We start from the raw sequence: 20,804 nt of genomic DNA, 5'->3' as shown, positions 1-20,804 counted from the left end.
AAAAATAATGACATTCCTTGAATCTGAAACATTAAAAGATTACTTCTTTTTTTTTGTAATAATAATTAAGTTTTGGTTAAATTCTGCTCGATTCCACGATATAAACTTGAATTCCGGTGTTAGGTGGTGTACCAACTAGCTTGGATGGTGTTATTTCAGTTTTATTGCAGTTCGCCTTTTAATCTTGTCCGTAGTAACGATGTATTCATATAGGTTTTTTTTTTGTAATGCACCGATTGTGAAACCGCCCAGAGCCGAATTCGGCTACTAAACAAATGAATGAAAATGTCTTGGGGATATTGCAATTCGGCGATGGTTGCAAACAGGGGCGCAACAACAGGGGGGGGGGGGGCAAGGGTATTTTGCCCCCCCTCTGAAACCTTGAAGTGGGGGCAAACGGGGGGCAAAGAAAGTGCTGTGTAATGAATTTTTTGATAATAAAACTGCTTAAATAGCACCATTTTCCACCTTGAAATACAAATTTTCCCCGGGGGAGGACCCCCGGACCCCCCAGCTTCAAAAGGGGGGATCGATGATTCTTTATAAAAAGGTATATCGCCCCCCCTTTGGAAATTTAATTGTTGCGCCCCTGGTTGCAGACCGCGAAGACTCCGTGCGCGGGGCCGGGCAGGAAGGAGCATCGAGGGAAGAAAAGAGGCGAACAATGGTGAAGTAGTGAAGTAGTGAAGTAGGGTGGGGTGGGGGGGGAGAGCAGGAGGGAGGGGGGGGGGGTGTCCGAGACCCGACAACGGGCGGAAGACGGGCCCCGCACAAAGGGAAGCGCTCCTCCCGGGCGGGGGCAGACGCGCACCTGGAACGGAGCTGAGGGGGTCGCTGCAATGGCCGCCCTCCTGCTCCGGAGAAACCCTGACATCCACGCGCCCCCGTCAACACACCCGAGTAACCCGTGTTCGATAATTCAGTTCCCCCGGTCCCCCTGTTTGTAAAGTAGAAGGTACGTGGGCGTGTTAAATAAATACAATTATTGCACAAATTCGTCTTTATTTTTTTTTCCCCTCGTTAGGTTAAAGACACTTTAAACACTCAAAAATTGCAACAAAAAAAAATGTGTGACTTCACAGCAGGGTCATTTTTTTCTCCAAACATAATTTTATCATATAATATTATATATCACCTCATAAAATATCATATAATATATTGTATGTACATTTATGTTAATTTGACGAAGCCCATATCCCCAAGTGTGATGCTTGTAAGGGGATCTAGAGGTGGATTATTAAAAAATAAATAAAAATAAAACTAAGTCTATTTGTAGGAGGGATCCGGGTTAACGTGTCTCAGTCCGAAGCCTGTACGCCTAGTCATGCTGGGATTAGCCATAAATCGTGTGATTTTTTTCGGGGATTGGCCAGTCACGGTAGTAATTGAAGTCATAGCTAACTCCTCTATCTAAAAGAAAAAAAAAACTAGATCAAAATTTGGGCCTCGGACCTGCACAGACACAAGGAAAAATCTGGGCGCAGTCATGAGGGATTCAAGCTCATGCAATAATATCGTAAGAGGACACAAACTGCAGGAGATGACCGCCAGAAAGATAAAAAAATAAACATTACCAAAACCACGAATTAATCTTACTAAAAGAGTTCTTTCTGCCAAGCAGACGTTAAAATATCAAACTAATTGTTTCCAGTTCGAACAGACGTTAGATGGCCGTCTTAGGCTATAAAGGAGCCCTTAGGCCCTTTTAGAAAGTACAAAAACAAAATGTGAATGAAAACATCAGTATGTACTTTTATTTAGTGACTTATTGGTTATTATGGTTAGCATTGCAAAAATCAAATAAAAGTGAAGTGATTACCGTTTTGAGAATACGTTAAAAACAATGGTTTCTTCCGGTATTTCTGTTGTGCCAAAAATCTTCTTCTGAACCACTTAGATATGTTCTTTTCGACATAACTGAACAAGACTACAGAACTACATACAGCATTTCAATATAGATACTTTGTAATTTATGATAAATGAGCCAGAAAACAAAACAAATATGAAGTTTGAGACATCAGAGGAAATCCCCAACCAATCGACAGCGTCGACGCCTATGTGTAGCAAAGTGCGTGCCCGCAAGTGGCGCTAACGTAGGAGACCGCTAGATGACATAGTTTAGTTTCTCATCTGGCAGTAAGCTGGCGGAAATATACAGCCGCAACCACAACCTGGAGTCAATATAACTTTGAAAATCTTACATGCAAGTTACATGGAGAACACTGGATCTCAGATTATTGTGAACGGCAATTCTAAGTAAAATTGTACAAAAAAAATTGAGCTCCTCTATTTCCCGTGAAAACGACGTCTACATTTTGAGGATCCCCATTTAGCCGGGGTTCCTGGGATCATGCCCCATGTGCTATTACGGAAAGAAAGAAAAAAAGACGCAACTGGGTCTTTTAGAAAACTGAGAACCGATATCACAGAGTTACAGTTATTTAATTATTGTAATTTTTGATATCTTGCAAGGTATTAGGATTTTTTTTTTTATTTTAAAAAGCACGTATTTCGTTTTGGGGAAGGAAAAAAATTGTTTTCGATGACCGTGACGCATGCGTGGGTCATCACGCGTTGCGATTTCCATGAGAGCGGCTATACGCGCCGAGCCAGGCCAGGCGGGACTCACACAGAGTGCTTCGCGGCCGCTAGACATTCAGCGGGGCGATGGAATTGTATCCCCTTGGGAAGGGTACCTTTCATACTTTTGGTGGCGGTAGTGTAGCTGGGTAGAAACCGGAAAGGTACCCTTTCCGATTTCTTAAAATGTTTCGGTTTCAATGCAAATATGCACTGGAAAGGCATCCCCTCGGAAAGGGCACCTTTCAGGTTTTTCTGTACAATGACACAGCAGAAAATAAACTGGAAAGGTACCCTTTCCGATTTCTTAAAATAAATGTTATTTTCTGCTCTAAAATCGTGAAACTTATCCCCTCTGGAAAAAAAATCCCAAAATGGCTACCAGACAATCGATACAAGCACCTAGTTCCTCAGTTTCATACTAGGTGGCGCTGGTAGGGAGTGTCCACAGAATACCTTAGCAAAATAACCACCTATGTAGCGTAACATTTTTAAACATCTGTTGTATTTTGTTCTGCGTGTAAACTCTACTTCTATCAGAATTTATGATCGGAGGAAAATTCTTCTTATCCCGTGTATTGCCTGTGTTAGTGCACCATACTTTAATCTAACCTAACATTTCCGGTGCATATTTGCATTAAAACCAAACCGAAATATTTTAAGAAATCGGAAAGGGTATCTTTCCAGTTACTACCCAGCTACACTACCGCCACCAAAAGTATGAATATGAATATGAAAGCCCCCCCCCCCCCCCCCCCCCCCCCAAATTCAGCGCACTCTGCCGCCGGCGAACAGTGGACGTCACCAACCCTTTCCAGGTCACCAGCACATCTCTTAATACAATAACAACTCAAAAGTACTATTTATCCACTTCCTTTAAAAAAAAAAAAAAAAAAAACACGCTGTCAACCGATAGAAATTTGGTATTATATAAATATAAATTTTTTTATTGTTGAGTTAAAAATATTTTCGTGAATTACTAAATATTCGTTTGATCGAGTATCGGGCAAAAAAAACTACTGGACCGATTTTGATGAAACCTTTTTGTGTTTAAAAAAATTACGATTAGAATTTAAAAAAAAAAAAACTGGTGTATATTTTATCTCGCCGAGATGGCGGGAGGCGAAGATACAACGAATAAAAACCCATATTTATTTCACAACCAAGTGCAACCAACATTTAACATTTCTACAAACACCCACTTCTACCAATACTACCATGTACCACATACATAATGTAATTTATTTGTTCTGTCACAATCAAAAACTATTTCACGATTGACTTGATGTAGGCTTTTGGACATACGCCATTGCTTAGCAATGGTGTATGTCCAAAAGCCTACATCAAGTCATGCACTCCCATTGCACAAGTCTTTCAAAGATAATATTTCACGATTGATAGAAATTTTATTACATGATGTGATAATTAGAGAAAAAAATCACCGTGTGATTATTCGCACGAGGTCACACACTAGTTGTGTCATATTAGCAGAGACCCGGGCATTCCGTGAATTCGTCTGGCGTCAGAGTGGAATTAAAAATCCCACGTGTGTTCAATTCATGATCGCTTTCCAATCGGCTGATTTATCACCAAGAACCTTTTTTTGTTCTGGTTAATCACTTCTCTACTAGCTCACGGTAGTAGAGGGGTGTATCACAACTACAGCAGTCAAATCATTCATTAAATCAATAAAAAAAATAGGTTTTCCCAAAATCATAAAAAAAAAACTATTTTTTTTGGGACTTTGAGAAAAAAAAATAATTTTATTGATTAATGAATAACTTTCTAAAAATAAATAGTTCGAAGACGAAAGCTATATACGAAAGGTTTATCAAAAAATGTACATCACGTGATTTCATGCTTTCAGTACATGCTAGAACTAACATGAACTTTTGCCTTTAAGTTCATAAAAAATCTCGGCGCGCCTGTGCGTGAACCATTATCTTGAAAAAGCCGTCAAAATTTTTAAAGTTTTATTTATCTTACGTGAAATATCTTGTTATCTGTTGAATGTGCAGAAACTTCCATTCATTTATTCATTTTATGTATATGACTACATTACCCACAATATTAACCATTACACCTTTTTTTTTTCTAGCGCAAACTGCTGAGGAAATAATTTTTTTTAACATGCTTGTTTGAATCTTTGAGTATGCACACCTATTGAGCACCACCCAGAGATCCTTGCAGTTTGATATGGAGTACCTGATCAATTGCACCTTTACCTACAGCCTATGGGGATGGAATAGAACCTGTAACAGATGGATGGCTCGATGCCTGCTTATTAGTAGGTATTTATCCCAACTGGGCTGCCCAACCAAAACTGCAATTCATTCCAGATGGCCAGTCAGTGAAATTTACATTTTGTTATTTTTATATAGTTTATATATTTTTATTTGAGTTTTATTTTTGACGTGACGTCTAATAAATCGATGAACGACGGCTGCACGCAAGAAAAAGTGTCCCGTTACGCATATTGTCCCGTTACGCTCGTTGTACGTTTGCGCCGCATCTATCTCTCTTCCACTCGATTGGAACCACCATCGATTTGACTTTTTCGAGGCACATTAAACTTTAAACACTCCCATTCGTTTCCTACTTTTCCTATCATCGTCCTATCCTTAACAGAATAACACAGATTGGAAGAAGTTAAATAGCAAACACGTACAAAATTTATAGTTAAAATAATCTCTTCGTTAAAGTAATAAACATATTTGAATTAATGAGTGCAAATGAAAGTAAATTTATCAATTAAATCCTTTTTTGTATCCATACAAAATAGTGATAATTCAATAAAAAAGATTCAATTTTATTCATAAAAGTATGTAATCATTTCATCACTGTTTTGTTATGACGTCACTTTAAACTATCGTCCGTAAACCGACTTTACAGACAACCTTTTTTTTTTTTTATTTAATCAAACTTGTGAAGCAACCACACACGAATACCAGTTTGCAATTTGTTATTTCGATATAGTTTACATATTTATTATATTTAATGAGACTGGTGACTTGTAATAATCCAGCTCGCCCGCGGAACGGCGTGCAGTGTGCGACCGGCCGCAGACGCCGCGTGAACGCAAGGGCCAGTTATAAATTCTCCTCGCGGCTGATCCCTCGAGTCCAGCCGGGCGTAATTACCAGTTTCGGTGCGCCCGCGCCCGGGAGAAAGGAAAGAATGGGAGTTCTCCTGGATGGGGGGATGGGGGTATGGGGGGGGGGGGGAGGAGAAACTTCAGACGCGCCGGCAGAACGCTAAGACAGTTTTTTTTTTTTTTTACTTCGCTCTCCCTTATACGTTTCCACCCCTCCTCCCCGACCCTAACGTTATTTTATTTTTTTTGCTCCTACGAAGAGCCGACTCCTTCGCCCGCTCGACAGGCAACTCGCAACCCAGAGGTCGACACCCGAACAGAGCACAATCGACCGAACGATTATCGCCAAGGCCCCGTTCCAACAACCATGCGGAAACGTAAACACTATAACTGATCACGCAACGGCAAAATATTTACGTTTCACTGTCCGTCTGCCGCTTCCACAACGCTCGGAAACCAAAAAAAAATAGCAACCAACGAAACTCAATTCCACGGTTACGTACATAACACGGACACACACACCACAAAGTAATGACAGAACACTAGATATTCTTGCAAGAGTAACCAATTTTAACATATTTAAAACGTAAACCTTCCTGGCTACCGCGGTCTAATACACGGAGTAGTTGGTCATTGCAGAGCTAATCCGTACGCTAATCCGTGTTCGCATGCGTTCCGTAAGATCCGTCTCCGATTACGTGATCCTCTCCGTTTCCATGCCATTGAGAAACAAGCATAAACGCCGGTACGATAAGTTGGAAGATGAAGTCGTCGGAGCGAAACGATGAGCGCAACGCGAATTTGCTGACAAATTACTCGGAGAAAAAAAAAGATCGGCGCTCGGTGGCATTTTGGCATTGTAGCACACTTGATCTCTGGCATACTTAGGCAGTTCGGATACTTGTACACATAAACTCGTATACCTGCACACTCGCTCGTATACTTGCACAACTGTGCGCGTGTTTTCAATATTTGTGTACCCTACACATTTCTTACCCCTATATCTATGAATTTTCAATGCTTATGCGCGGCTACGTGCCAATTTTTTTGAAGTTTCTAAACGTAACATCCACGTATTCTCAGCCACACGCCTGAAAAATCAGCATTCGTGCAAATTTGGAATTGTACTTTCTGGGTAGCATGACGATTGTTCCGTATTTTAAACTGTTTGACCTGACCTAACCGACCCTTCACTGCTTGAGTTATGATCTTCTAGACCTGCGGGGGAAAAGCACTATTTCAGGAACCGCGTATCTTTAAACACCTGTAGTTTTTATAACTGTTGTAATTTAACCTAGAACTAGAACACGTTACAACACATCTAAAAATTACGACTGCTTAGGAAGCATTCTTCATATTCAAAACCAAAGTCTAGCTTTACAAAATACTCAAAGCATTTAATTGTAATTAAGAATTAAAAATATATCTTTGGGGTCTGTTGTTAAACGTGGTAAAAATTTTTTTAACGAGGTCATATTTTTATTCAATATGTTTTGGAGAGAAAAATGAGAAGTCAATATCTAGTTTCTACCCAGTAGCGGACCTATGGTAAGAGCAACGGGGGAGGATTCCCCCCCCCCCCCCAAACACACACAATATTTAGTTTTTTTTTAAATCTAATCATGTGGCCCGAAATTAGCAAATTGTACAGCGCGTGTGTTGTTTGTTGCCAACTAGGAAACAAAACATTAAAATACCCGCGTTCATCTACTTTTTTCACACTATCAGTCTTTATTAAGGAGTTTTTAAGGATTATCAGTGAAATTTAAGGGCTCAGGGCACCTTAATACATTAAAATACAAATTAAGGACTTTTTAAGGATAATGAGGCGTACGATCCCTGCTTTTTAGACTTTCAGCTTATTTTTTTCGTAATCGTCAAACCAATTAACCTTTAGAAGGGAAATTTCCTCAAAAATTTTAGTCTTCTAGTCAGTTGGCAGCATCCAAGTGGTAAAACACGATGACGGACGCGCAGACAGATCATTGTGAACAGCTCGGCTTGTCGACGGACGGATGAAGGACGGATCGTCGGTTGAATCCAGCCAGCAGGCCACTGAACCCAAGCAGTTCCTGGTTCCTCGCGTAGTTTCAAGATGTTCGCTATAGGTTTCGAGTCTTCTGTGGCGCCACCAACCAACGATCCAACAACAGTGATATGAACGAATGGGCGTAGTCTAGACGGCATCTAAGTCTCGCTAGAGACGGAAGGAATAGTTGAGATGAACGGCAATACCCAGAGAAAACCAACAAGAAACGTACGTCACGTTTGCCTCTCGCAAGAGCCGGGAAGATAACATCAATGCAGAAGGCTTTGTTGTACAGCCAGTGGCGGACACACAATTATTTTTCGGGGAGGGAGAAATTAAACCAGATGTGTGTGTGTGTGTGTGTGTGTGTGTGTGTGTGTATATATATATATATATATATATATATATATATAATTGTAATATGTATTTAAAAAAAACTTCATTACTACTGTAACAATGACACTCGTATATTGACCTACAAAATTAGCCGTAGGCCCGTCTAAAATTGTAATGACCTAAACTGTGCCCGACGGACACTGATCGCTGATTGGTCCACATGATTCTCTGACGTCATACGTGATGCAAGCGATGGTCGGAATCTCCCTGGTCTGAATTAATTGGTGAACTTTAACTTTTTGTCCCAATCTATGTCCTTTGGTAGCATAGAACAAAACACACACAATATTTTAGTTTCCTGTTTCCGTTTGAAAAACATGCACAAAAACAATAAACAAAAAACAATCGAAAAAACATTTAATGTGCTCTAGTGACTACTTTTGAATTCAGGACATCGGACATCACAATTGTAGACGCGCAGTTTTCCGTGCGACAATGTGAAGTCCTTCACATTAGGATAAGAACACGAACCGCCCATAGGTTCGGACTGTTGTAGGACTGAGGAGGAAAAGATAGGAACCAAAACCCGCCGTACTTGTTTCAACAGTTTTTATGTCAGAACAATATCTGTACATTCAGGAGTGAGTCAAGGTTGTATTCTGTCACCAACTATGTACCTGGTAATGACTGACGCAGTAATGAGTAATGTGACACGAAAGGTGATATCCCATTGGCACTAGCTGATTGGCTGGAAGATCTGGAATTTGATGAAGATTTGTGTCTCCTGTCTGAAGCACATGGTGAAATGCAAGCAAAGGTTGAAGACCTGGTAGAAGAAGAAGAAGAAAAAAGGTGGGGCCAGCGATCACATCAAAGAAGACCAAGGCCCTAAGGACTAACACGAACAAATCAGACCCATTTGTCCACAATGGTGAGTCCATAGAGGATGTGGATGGCTTCACTTACTTGGGCAGTGTAGTTGCTAAGGATGGACGAGATGCACAGGATGTATCGCACCACATTCAATAAGCAAATCGTGCTAGCACTCTGCCAGTGTGGAATAACAAACAGAATCTCTATTAAAATGTTTTGCTTTACTTGAGTGTAGCACATAATTAAATGGAATGCCTTGTTAGTAATCCTGACCGACTTCTACAAACAGTTTCTCCTGTAAAATAACAATTGGTGTTTGGCATTGAATACTTGAATGACAACTGCAATAATACTGTCAATAGACACTATTTTATGGTCCCAGAAAAAATACCAAATAGTATAATTAAAACAAATACCTTTACAATTAATAATTTTATACAAAATACAATTGTTAATGTTAACAAGCCGGGTAGTATCAAGGTGACAATCTGTACTGCCATCTAAGTGTGAGAGACTCTGTAACTATGGTCTGTGGGACATTTTGTGACCTGCCGAGATCTTGGCACTGGCCGGACACATTGGACGTAGTTGGCGTGGACAATATTCGTACAAAATGGCCGCAAGAGTACGAATCTTCCGAATCTCCTATCTTATGTGGGTCCGAGACTTGGAAAGTGACTAAAGTAATTACTTCCAAGTTGCAGATATTTGTTAACCGTTATCTACGAAAGATTCTCAACATCTATTGACTGGAAGTAATCTCCAACCATGAGCTATAGACGATGGGAGAGACTAGGATGGCCACACAGATAAAGCAGCGGAAGGGGAATGGGGCACTGGATTGTAACCCACAGAGTAAAAGGCGAGGGAGGCCAAACAAACATGACGAAGATCTGTACACATGGAAGACATGGAGAGAGGTGAAGAGGTTGCCTGAAAACAGGACCACATGGAGTTGCTTTGTTGATGTCACATTTACCAAGACAGACAACAGGAATATCAGCATCGGATCTGTTGCTGTTAGTTCTGAGTTGCCATTAGTGACCATATTTTCATTCTTTAGCATTCTTCAGTATTTTTATTAAATATACTTGATTATGATTACTATGCCATTCAGATGCTGCAGTGTTCCTCACTTGTCATTAAAATAGTCTCAATTTCACTGCCTACCTATGGCAGGACAGGCCAACCTGTTTCATACCCACAGCCATCTAAAGGGCTGTAAATATTCTACACACCACATTATTTTTTTTGTGATTGTCAGGGTTCTACGCTTGTTACACAATTTTGACTGAACGTATGATATCCTACATTGAAATTTGATAACTGGAAATCATTCAAAATCATGCTATAAGATTAATAATTCTGTGTTATTATTCTGCAGTCTTGTCTTGAAACCATTTTGCATGGATCTTGTCCAAGCCAACTGCATCCCAGATGTTGGGCCAATGCCAAGACCTCGGCAGGTCACTAAATGGCCCACGGGCCATAGTTATAGTGTGTTTCACACTAAGATTGCAGTACACAGTGAATGGCACCCACTGTTGCAAGACTGATACTACATGGCTTGTTAACATTTTAAAAAATTATTTTGTATAAATCGTTAGTTGTAAATCTAATTTTTTTTTTTTTTACTTATACTAGTTTGTGATTCTATTGCCTACTGACAGTACATATTATTGCAGTTGTCATTCTACAAGAGAGAAAAATTATTCAATGACAAAAACACCAATTATTATTTTACAGGTGAAAACTATTTGTAGCAGTCAGTCAGGATTAATAACAACGCATTCCATAAAAGTGTGTGCTGTGTTCAAGTAAAGCCAAAATGTTTAATATTAAGTGATATAAAAACATGTGTGGATAAAAATGGTTGAAACCTTAATATTATGATATAACTAACTCTCTTGATTAAATATAACAAGAAAATGAATTTAAAAAATTATCACAAAAAAATTTTTTAATACAATGGTTGAGATACATTAAAAAAAATTTAATTACATTATAAAACTGTGCTCTATTGGCATATATCTGGCAACAGAGCATACAAAAACAAAGACAGTGCTAATGGCAGAAATCAGGCATCGTGCTCATTGAAACACACTGCAAACTATGAATAAGAGACACAATAATTTAAACCCACAAATTTGGTGAAAAAGAAAAATTTTCTATTTTCAGTTTCAATTATTTACAACCAAAAAGTCAGAACATTTTCTCAATTTTTTATCAGAACATGGAAAATAATTTTTTTCATAAATGTCAAAATTGACAGTAAAAATATGTAGATTACTTGATAACATAAAAAATTTTTGAGAATATAACCTTTCAATAAATTCCAGGCATCTAGTTTGGCTTTCAGTGTGATCCACTTGAATCCTTCTTTTATCTAAAAAAATTAACTTAAAACATCTGTGAATGTAATAAACAACATACCAGGAAAGAAAATGTTTGACCTTTAAGAAAGAAATTTTTTTTTTAAAAAGTTATGCCCCGAAATCTAAAAAGCTATACATATTTTTAATAATATTGGTATTTAAGACACCAACAATTTTAGTAAAATTTATTAATTTTTTTATTTTCTTGAGATTAACATCATATATACTCCCACTAAAAATAGTGCACTTTTCTGACAGGTAACTTTTATCTACATTTCTAGTTTGGCAGTTGGATATTTTTCCATCGTTTCTCCAAAAAAAAAAAAAAAAAAAAAACTGGTAAATACATTATTTTATTCAATGGAATCATATGTGTGTAGTGACATGTCAAAAAAAAAGACTAGACTAGACTAGATCCCACTCCTAACGTTTTCCATCTTTCTTTGCCTCCACTCTCTTCCAATGTGCATCTCAGTTCTATGCTTGTTCTTCTGTGCAGATTTTGAGACAAAAAATATTTATTTTATCATAAATAAATTAGCTATTAGAAATTATTTAAGGATTTTCAAGGCTTGCAGTAGCTTTAAATGAATGTATGTCCTTTAGCCAAAATATTTACATTCCAATCTGTTACAGTGAATCCTCATTACAAAGTACCTCACTATAAAGGATTTCTCACTTTAAAGTATATATTCTTAGGTCCCAACAAAATGTTTTACATTTAGTAACAGTTCAGTATAAAGTACTTTCATTAAGTACCAAAAAGGTGGGTTTTTTTCTTTCAAATATGTTCTAAAGAGATATCACTGTACTTCCTACATTCACAAACACTTCAATGATTAGAATTTTGTTTCTTAGATTAAAGCAGGATTAAGAGTCCCAAAAGGTGAATGTGTTACATTTGTATAGTCTTCATATTACTAGTACATCCACTGGCTTTAAAAACAAGTTTTTTTTTTAAATGAACTTAAACACGTAGTGAAAAAATGCCTTTCAAAAGGAAAGTACAGTATAATATTTATAAGAGATTAAGAGATGTTATTAAATTCATTAGAAAGACAATTAAAATAGAACATATGATTGTATAAATGCCTTTTCTTGTAGCCAAAAAAAAAAAAGCAGAAAAACTATTTGTAGAGTTGTGAGATTTGTATGAAAAGTGACAGTTTGAACCAGTACAGAGGAGTCATTTCAGACTGTCTAACTTTAAATTATAAAGAAATTTTTAAAATTAAACAAAACTACAGATTCATGGTTTCTAAATAACATTTTTTATGTACATTCTACTCAGTTGGCTAGGTTCATAATTAAAACTAATGTTATAAAAATAAAATTAAAAATTAAATCTGAGGATAAATATTTTAGGTCAATTTTTTCCAGATTGTATGCCCAGGTAAAAAAAAAAAAACTACTAACAATATTTCAATGTGTCACTAGGAAAAAAATTACAATTTTAGGTGAAAAATAAGTAATTTTGTCCAATGCATTAACTTTTTGAAAAAATATTAACTGTAAGAGAAGTTGCCTATGCAATAACAATGTTTGAACTTTTAAATATATATTTCATTTCTTAACTTCAAACTGAAACCAAGAACACAAGAAAATGAAAGTTGGCCCATTCTAGAGCTGGGTTCTTTCTTTTCTGTATAGTTTAAAATAATAACTCTAAAAAACCTGTCTAAAAAAAATGTCTTTTGTAAGTATTACTATCTTGCATGGGTTGTACTGTGTATAATAAATAAACAGTAAAAAGCATTTTTAGATTTTTTTTTTATTCGAACCTATGTTTTCCATATTAACTTATCCATTTTTGAGTTTCTTGAGATGTAAAAAATAATTTTGAATTGTTGCAACAAATAAATTCTGTAGATAAAAATACAAATCTCTTCAAAAATTTTCCTTCAGAAAGTTAACAAATTTTTACTAGTACTATTATTTTTAACTGTAGGGTATTTACTAAAAAGTTGTAGCTATCCAAGTACTTCTTTGACATAAAATACTTGGTCATAAATGTTAGTAAGGTAAAAATAGTAGTTTCTTTCTAACTAGGCCTAGATTCATGAGCACAAGGTAAAATTTAAAACTCAAATACAATAATCAAGAATATCCTACAAGCATTTGAATAGCATACTTCCACCAAATGGAACAGCGGAATACCTACCTGGATATTTTTTGACACAGCCTACATATAGTAATTCTGGACCTGCAAGTAGAAATAAGTTTGGTTGAGCAGTAAGGCCCTGCTACAATGAACATCCCTTAGATGTGATGTTCGGCACTGCTGCCAATTATGAAACGGGATTAGCCTGCATCTCGTGTGACAACTCTTCAATGTACCATGCCTCCAAGTGATATGATGCTGAAATGAAGATTGCTAACTTTCACTGCACCCATCTATTGTCCATGTACGCAGTAAATGATTCGTAGTTTATTGTGAAATGTGTATAAAATTTGATTGTTATGTGCACGTGCATGAATAACAAATTTTTCCAACAAATCCCTTTAGCCCAGGCATTTTAGGGGAAAAATCGAGCAAAACTAAAAAAATAATAATGTAGTTTTGAAATTTGGCACAGACATTCCTTTGGGTGCTAAAAATTAATCCTGAAAGTCCCCATCTCTCAGATGCCGGTTTTGTACTTTTTTAAGGCAATAAGGGCGTAAATGCCGAAATATACATATCACGACTGTTGCGCGAAAAATATTCATTCTAATATATCAAAATTTGGTCACAATTTTAATGATAAGGGCCCATAGTCCTTAATTATTCGTTTTTATTACTTTATACACCGCAAAAATTATCTTATAACCTACTAATTTATACTCAACTAATGGAAGTAAAATGTATCACTTCTCTATACAATCACCAGTTACATCAAATCCACCACTGGTAGGCAAAAATATACCTTTATAAAGGTTTTCCATTATTTTATTAGCTTTACATTGTTGGGTCAAAACATGTGTATGCGATAATAATTGACTAACATATTAAGGATTACAAGGAACTACTGCTCAACAATGGGGTTTTGAGCAATTTAGGTTAATATTGACTATAGCATTTTACCAGAAATAAAAATTATGTAGGTTTTAAATTTGGCACAGACGTTCCTTTGGGTGTTAAATATTGATTCTAAAAAGTCCCCATCTCTCAGATGCCGGCTTCATACTTTTTTAAGGCAATAAGGGCTTAAATGCTGAAATATGCATAATTTTAAACACCAACACAAGACAGTGCTACATTCTCAATACAAAAATAGCAATTTAAAAAAAATACATGGATATGAAATTTTCTATTCTCTCATGTCCTGGCCTATGCCAGCCAATAACATGCATCTGAGTTGACCACGGAAAACAATGTGTAAGGACATTATACAATAAAAATATAATACTCTAAAGGCCGCCCGACACATGATCAGTCCAACTAACAGTTCGAGCTTATCAGACAGAACTGCCGTGTCTAGCGCGCTAGTCCAAACTGTCAGTCCACCAGCTGAGCGTCGTGGCAGACATCTTTTCTAACTTAAAGTAGAACTGCCACATCCAAAGTTTCTTCCATTTTCTAAATTGAAACGATACAGCACAAGACAACAGAAACCATACAACTGACTGTGTGTGGGGAAGGCTTCAGTTCGGTCCAAACAAAGCATCTAGACTGATTGTGTGTACAGAGGGCCTCTAATCAACCCAAAATGGCGGTTTTTGCTCAGCAAGCAGAACTAGGAGCTGGACTGATTGTGAGGGGACTTATCTAACTTTTATTTATTAAAATAACAGAGCCATTCTTGTGATTTCTTGCAGCAGGAAGATGTCAAATATATTCAAATAATATAACAACTCAGACAACCTAATAGTACATAAAAATAAGGTTGCAAAAACAAAAGATAGTGAAATACAATAATTGAACACAAGCCCTTCTCATTCTTTGTGATAGTTTCTGATTGGTCACATAAAAACCTCATTAAATCAATTTTAGCTTTCATGTTATGAATGTTATTGTCATTTTTTTTTTTCAACGGGAACGCTTTTCCGATTGTACCACGGCCTCTAACCGACATGAACATAACCAAACTTATATATACATACTTATTCCGTACCCACATACAAAGAAGCAAAATTATTCAACTTAAATATCAAGTACTTTTTAACACTAGGGAAAACCAAAATATACTTTCATATAAATATAAAAACGAATCTAAATGCCACTCACCTGACTTGTATCAGTCTCGTTTACGCGGTGTACAAGTTTATCGAATATTATGTTTCTGTGTTGGGTGCGCCAACCTTTTCGCATTTTACAAATTTAAAACATTATAAAAGCAAATTCTCACGCATAACATACATTTTTATTCTAGCCCGAAATAATACTGTCAACAGAAACAAATAACAGAAACAACGCTTGACGTATTATTTGAGATAGCCATGTTGGAAATCAAATCCATCTGGTGGTGAATATTAGAAACACATTTTAAAATATGAAGTTTGAAAAATTATAAGTTGGCAAGTACCAGGTAAGTTGGTGAAATTAACTTTTCTGCATAACGGAATTATATTTCCTTTAAATAAATTTCAAATAATTGACAGAAGAAGGGTGTTTTAATTAAAAAACTTTAAATACAAATACAGAAAAATTAAAATAAAAATTATCAAAAAATATTATATGTCAAAACACATATGTAATTTAAAGAATATCAGTACTTTTGATCCACATCTAACAAAAAAAATATACATCCGTAGTATTTAGATATTATTGAAATTCTTATACTAACAAATTAGTTTTGGAATTAGTAAAATGTACTTTGTTTAGTAATGATTTGTGTTTTTGCGATTTTACACAAAGGAATCTCCAAAATAATAATTGGTACTGTCCAAAGACTATATAAGGTACTGTCTCAGCAGGGATGTTAGACAGTGGCTCAACGGACCTGGTACAGTTGTCACTAAAAGCTGGTATCTGAAAAAAAAAACTGGTACACTCCAAGATCTTACACTGACAAAGATCCAGTAGATTTTGTTTCATAGATTTTATATATATTATATATAATATATATTTTATATTATATATATATATTATATATATTATATATATGATGATATTTATATAAACTGCTTTAATACGATATATACTATGGAAACATAAAAGGTTATACACTTGATGCCATGACGGCAATACGGCATGGCGGCATGGCGGCATGGCGCTGTGATCAATTTATAGAGAACTAGCTTCTGAAATTGAATACTTTCAATTAAGTTAGCACTTCAAAATTTCTCTTAAAATACCGTTTTATTATTAGTATACAGATGGAATTATTAAAACGCAACTATTCGAATTATTCGTCCATGCCTAATGTTAATTGTTAATGCATGGCGCATCGCGCATGGTCGATGTTCGAAGTTGGTATTTCTGCATACCAGCACAATTTCTACTCGGTACATGGTACAAGACCCTGAAAAATGGTATGTGTACCAACAAGTTGGTACGTCTAACATCCCTGTGTCTCAGCAATTGCAAATTTACGATAATGCTCAAGGTCATTAGATAATGCTTATAATTTATCGAGCCAACAACAGAACCCAAACCCCTCCAACCCAACGCCCAAATTTCCCACATTCGCGCGACAAAATTGAAAAGAGTAGCGATACAATATGATTGATCATGGCCACCAACAGAACTTATTATTTCATAAAACAAAATCATATCCTCGACGGCTATTTTTCAAAGTATGCACAGTGTTTATTAAAAATAAACTCATAATTGTATTTTTACGAAAACGATATAAATGCTATTGATTTATTGGTGGAATGATTGATAAATGTATTTTTAGATCTTCAGATTGTCGAAAAAAACTCGCAATAGACTTTTTCTAAGAGTTCATTTCTGTTTCAAGCATTTACGAATCAGTAGTATACAAGAAAAGTGTATGTCATAACATTTGCTGGTTTATAATCCCAATTCAAGCAAAAATAAAATAGCAATGATTGAAACACATTGAAATTATTTAATAATAGGTAAAATATTTTAGAAAAACAGAAAAGAAAAAAATTAACTGCTAACTTAAAAAATATATAAGATATATTGATACAAACAGTCTCAGCTCCTCTGTCACACAGGCTGTTATGCTACGTTGAAACCTGCGCCTTTATCTTGTGCAGGCAACATATAAATCGGTAGCGTGAGTTAGTACAGCGAAGGGAACGATTCTAAGATCGATAGGTCAATATTCACCCGCGCCGCTAACGAAGAGTACTAATATGATCATTCGCCTCTGTAGTATATTATATTATGTAATCGTCAAATGGATGTAAATCCTAAACACTGTTATTTATTCATTTTACAACTAATTGTTAATTATTAATAAACATAACTTCATCACTTTTCTTTCCTACATAAAAGAAATGGTCGTCTGTAAAGTCGGTTTACAGACGATAGTTTAACGTGACGTCATAAAAAAACATTGATGAATTGATTGCATACTTTTATGAATAAAATTGAATCATTTTTATTGAATTATCACTATTTTGTATGGATACAAAGAAGGAGTGAAATGAAATCTACAATTTAATTGATAAATTTACTTTTGTTTGCACTCATTAATTCAAATTTGTTTATTACTTTAACGAAGAGATTATTTTAACTAGAACTTTTATACATGTTTGCTATTTAACTTCTTACAATCTGTGTTATTCTGTTAAGGATAGGACGATGATAGGAAAAGTAGGAAACGAATGTGAGTGTTTCAAGTTTAATGTGCCTCGATAAAGTCAAATCGATGGTTGTTCCAATCGAGTGGAAGAGAGATAGATGCGGCGCAAGCGTACAATGAGTGTAACGGGACACCACGTAACGGGACAATGTGCGTTACGGGACACTTTTTCGTGCGTGCATCCGGCGTTAATCGATTTATTAGACGTTGTCATGTCAATAATATTATTCACTGTTGTACTATGCTACAAATCTCAGCCCTAGTCGTACCCGCGTTCTGCATAATTCGCACGTTAAATGTGCTCTCAATGACCCGGAGATGCCGAGGTTGTGGCACTGTGTGTATTCATTGCACACACTTGGCAGGACACATGCCCTATGAGGCCGGAAATTTTCTTAATCACCAGTGTGAGCAGAAGAAGCACTTACAGTTGTCCTCATAATATATTAATTAGTGAAGGAACTGTTCGCTGCACACTCTCCATTGCACTTATCTCCCCTCTTGTGTAGCAGCGTGGTTTCATAATATCTCAAAGGTAATGAGGGGCAAAGATATTGAACAATAATTATTAGAATAAATAAAATATAATTTTGCTTATTAACATCATATAATATTACTACTGTATCGCTCGATATAATAAGAAAAAAAATATTGCAGCACTTTATATTATATATACTAGCACTTTTAGTTACTCATAAACTCCTCCATGCAAAGTTAATGTTTTTCTTAAAATATTATATCCATTTGACAGCTGCAAAACATTCAGAAATATATTTTCTATATGGTTGTTGATCATATTTCAAAATCATAGTGGATCGGTAATATTTCATTTTAAAATCTTTTCAAAATAAATCAAAAATGACATCGCCAGAAGATAAAGATTACGAGACATTAGATAAAGAATTCAGTCTTTATTATGCATATGCCAGATCATTAGTTGTCAAAATGAGAAATGTTAAGGGTGAGTAGAAAATGTCGATACATTGTGCATGCATAACCATATTAAACACCAATTGTTTAATATAAATAATCATACTAAACATTTTCACACAAATTTTAAGAAAAAATCTATTTTTGTTCCAAATCATTTCTCCAAAATTTGATTCATAACTCAAAGTAAGAGAAACTGTCACATTCTTTTTTATGATGAAAATTTATCAGGTTGTGATCAGTATTCAGTCAGGCCAGCAGTGTATGCCATCATACAAATTGTTTTTTAGGTTGAGCCGATGTCTTTTACAAAATAAAGTAATTAACGTGCAAAATCTCTTTCACAATTAATGTTTTTTTATTTTAATTTTACACTCAAAATTGGGCTTCCGTCCAATAGAAATGAGTCCTTGTCTTTTCTCGTTCCTTCCCCCCTAACCACTTTTTTTATCATCTCTCTCATCCCCAGTATTCCTTTCTCTAGTCAGTTTCACTCCCTCTATATACTCATGAAGGCATGCTTTTCTCTTTCGATTCCCCTATTTTCAGCCCAGAACTTCCACCCGTGGTCTCTCCACTGTCTATACACACGTCTCTGCAACCTAGTCCCAGCTGTCCCCAGACCCTCTCTCACTTTATCACCTTATACAGCCTTACTAAACTTTTCACCCTTCTCCAACCCTGTAATGCTTCCCACCAAATATCCTTAATAATCCAGAGAGGCTGTACACATCCCCCCTCTGGCCCTCCTTATTCCATTACATATCCATCACCCACATAGCTGTTCTACACCGCACCTTTCCCAGCACCCTACCCTAATCACAAGTTAGGGAACCCAGGTCATCATTGGCCTAACCAAAATGGAGTATGCCTTTTTTTATACCCTCCTCCCTGCTAAAATTATTATTAGGAATATAGTAGATTAGCTTAAACACTTAGTCTCACTTTTTTCCCAGATGCATCTCTTCTAGATAATGCACTTCAGTGTCATTTTGTCTGATATTTCTGAAATGTCCCGACCATCAGCAATTCAGTTCTTTAAGCAGAAAATATAGCCGTTAAATAAGATGTCAATGCTTCTTTCCACAGCAGGCAATCAGCAATTTTGATCAGCAATTTTCAGCCTTAGAGAAATTTAGAATAAAAGGGGTGGGAGTAGTATTCCTAATAATTACTTCACATGTTGTTCTCAAGATGGTTTAGTGCTAAGGCTTCAGTATGTACTGCCGCTGAAGTCACTGTGTTGGAATGTAAAATATAGATAAATAAAGAAGAATAAGTTTTATCCCACTATGTTGGGGTATGTCCCGAGCACAGATATATTCGGCAATGCAAAGAGAAAGAGGGTAGAAGGTAAATAGGTTTAGGGAAGTGACATAGTTATCAACATAACAGGAACGGGATCGAATAAAGAAAACTGGTGGACGTTTATTGGGGATGCAATGATTCACTACAAACTTATAAAGTAAAAAAAAACGTTTTATTGCATCATTGAGTTATTAAAGAATAATTAACATAACGGTGGTGTCATCTGTGGCGATCCGAATTTTAGAAAGCCAAAGGGAAACTTACAGTATTAACTGTTTAGTGAATTTTAACAAGATGGGCAGTATTTTTAATCAAATTCCTTGTCGAAAATCAGGTCCAAACCGGGGTTTAGTATTTTTTCAGGTCTTTTTCGCTTTTATTAGAGCCATTTCATTATATAGTTTTGAATTTATGTTCTACGATCAAGTGATTCAAAATTTGACGTAGCTGACCAGGAACGAATTCTAGCGAAGGGTGCTGATACTATTTGTGATTCGCATCAAGGAATTTACTCAAAACACAAGTTGCATATATATTTATCACTCTCGGCATTATTTTTAATAAGTCAGTGTTAAATT

General features: G+C 36.1%; 1 protein-coding gene across 2 annotated transcripts in view; it reads right to left on the bottom strand.

Annotated features, from left to right (window-relative positions):
• The window catches only part of LOC134534994 (axin), a 55,447-nt gene extending 39,675 nt beyond the window's left edge, over positions 1-15,772 (bottom strand). The window contains exon 1 of one of the 2 annotated variants that reach the window (XM_063373799.1): positions 15,495-15,772. The gene's annotated coding sequence lies outside the window, so the exon portion shown is untranslated. The remainder of the gene's footprint in view (positions 1-15,494) is intronic. The other variant, XM_063373797.1, reaches the window with a different exon arrangement.
• Between the last annotated feature and the right edge of the window lie 5,032 nt (positions 15,773-20,804).

The sequence above is a fragment of the Bacillus rossius genome, chromosome 8 (genome assembly GCF_032445375.1).
Source record: "Bacillus rossius redtenbacheri isolate Brsri chromosome 8, Brsri_v3, whole genome shotgun sequence".
NCBI classification, from domain to species: domain Eukaryota; kingdom Metazoa; phylum Arthropoda; class Insecta; order Phasmatodea; family Bacillidae; genus Bacillus; species Bacillus rossius.
This window is presented reverse-complemented; position numbering and strand designations above follow the sequence as displayed.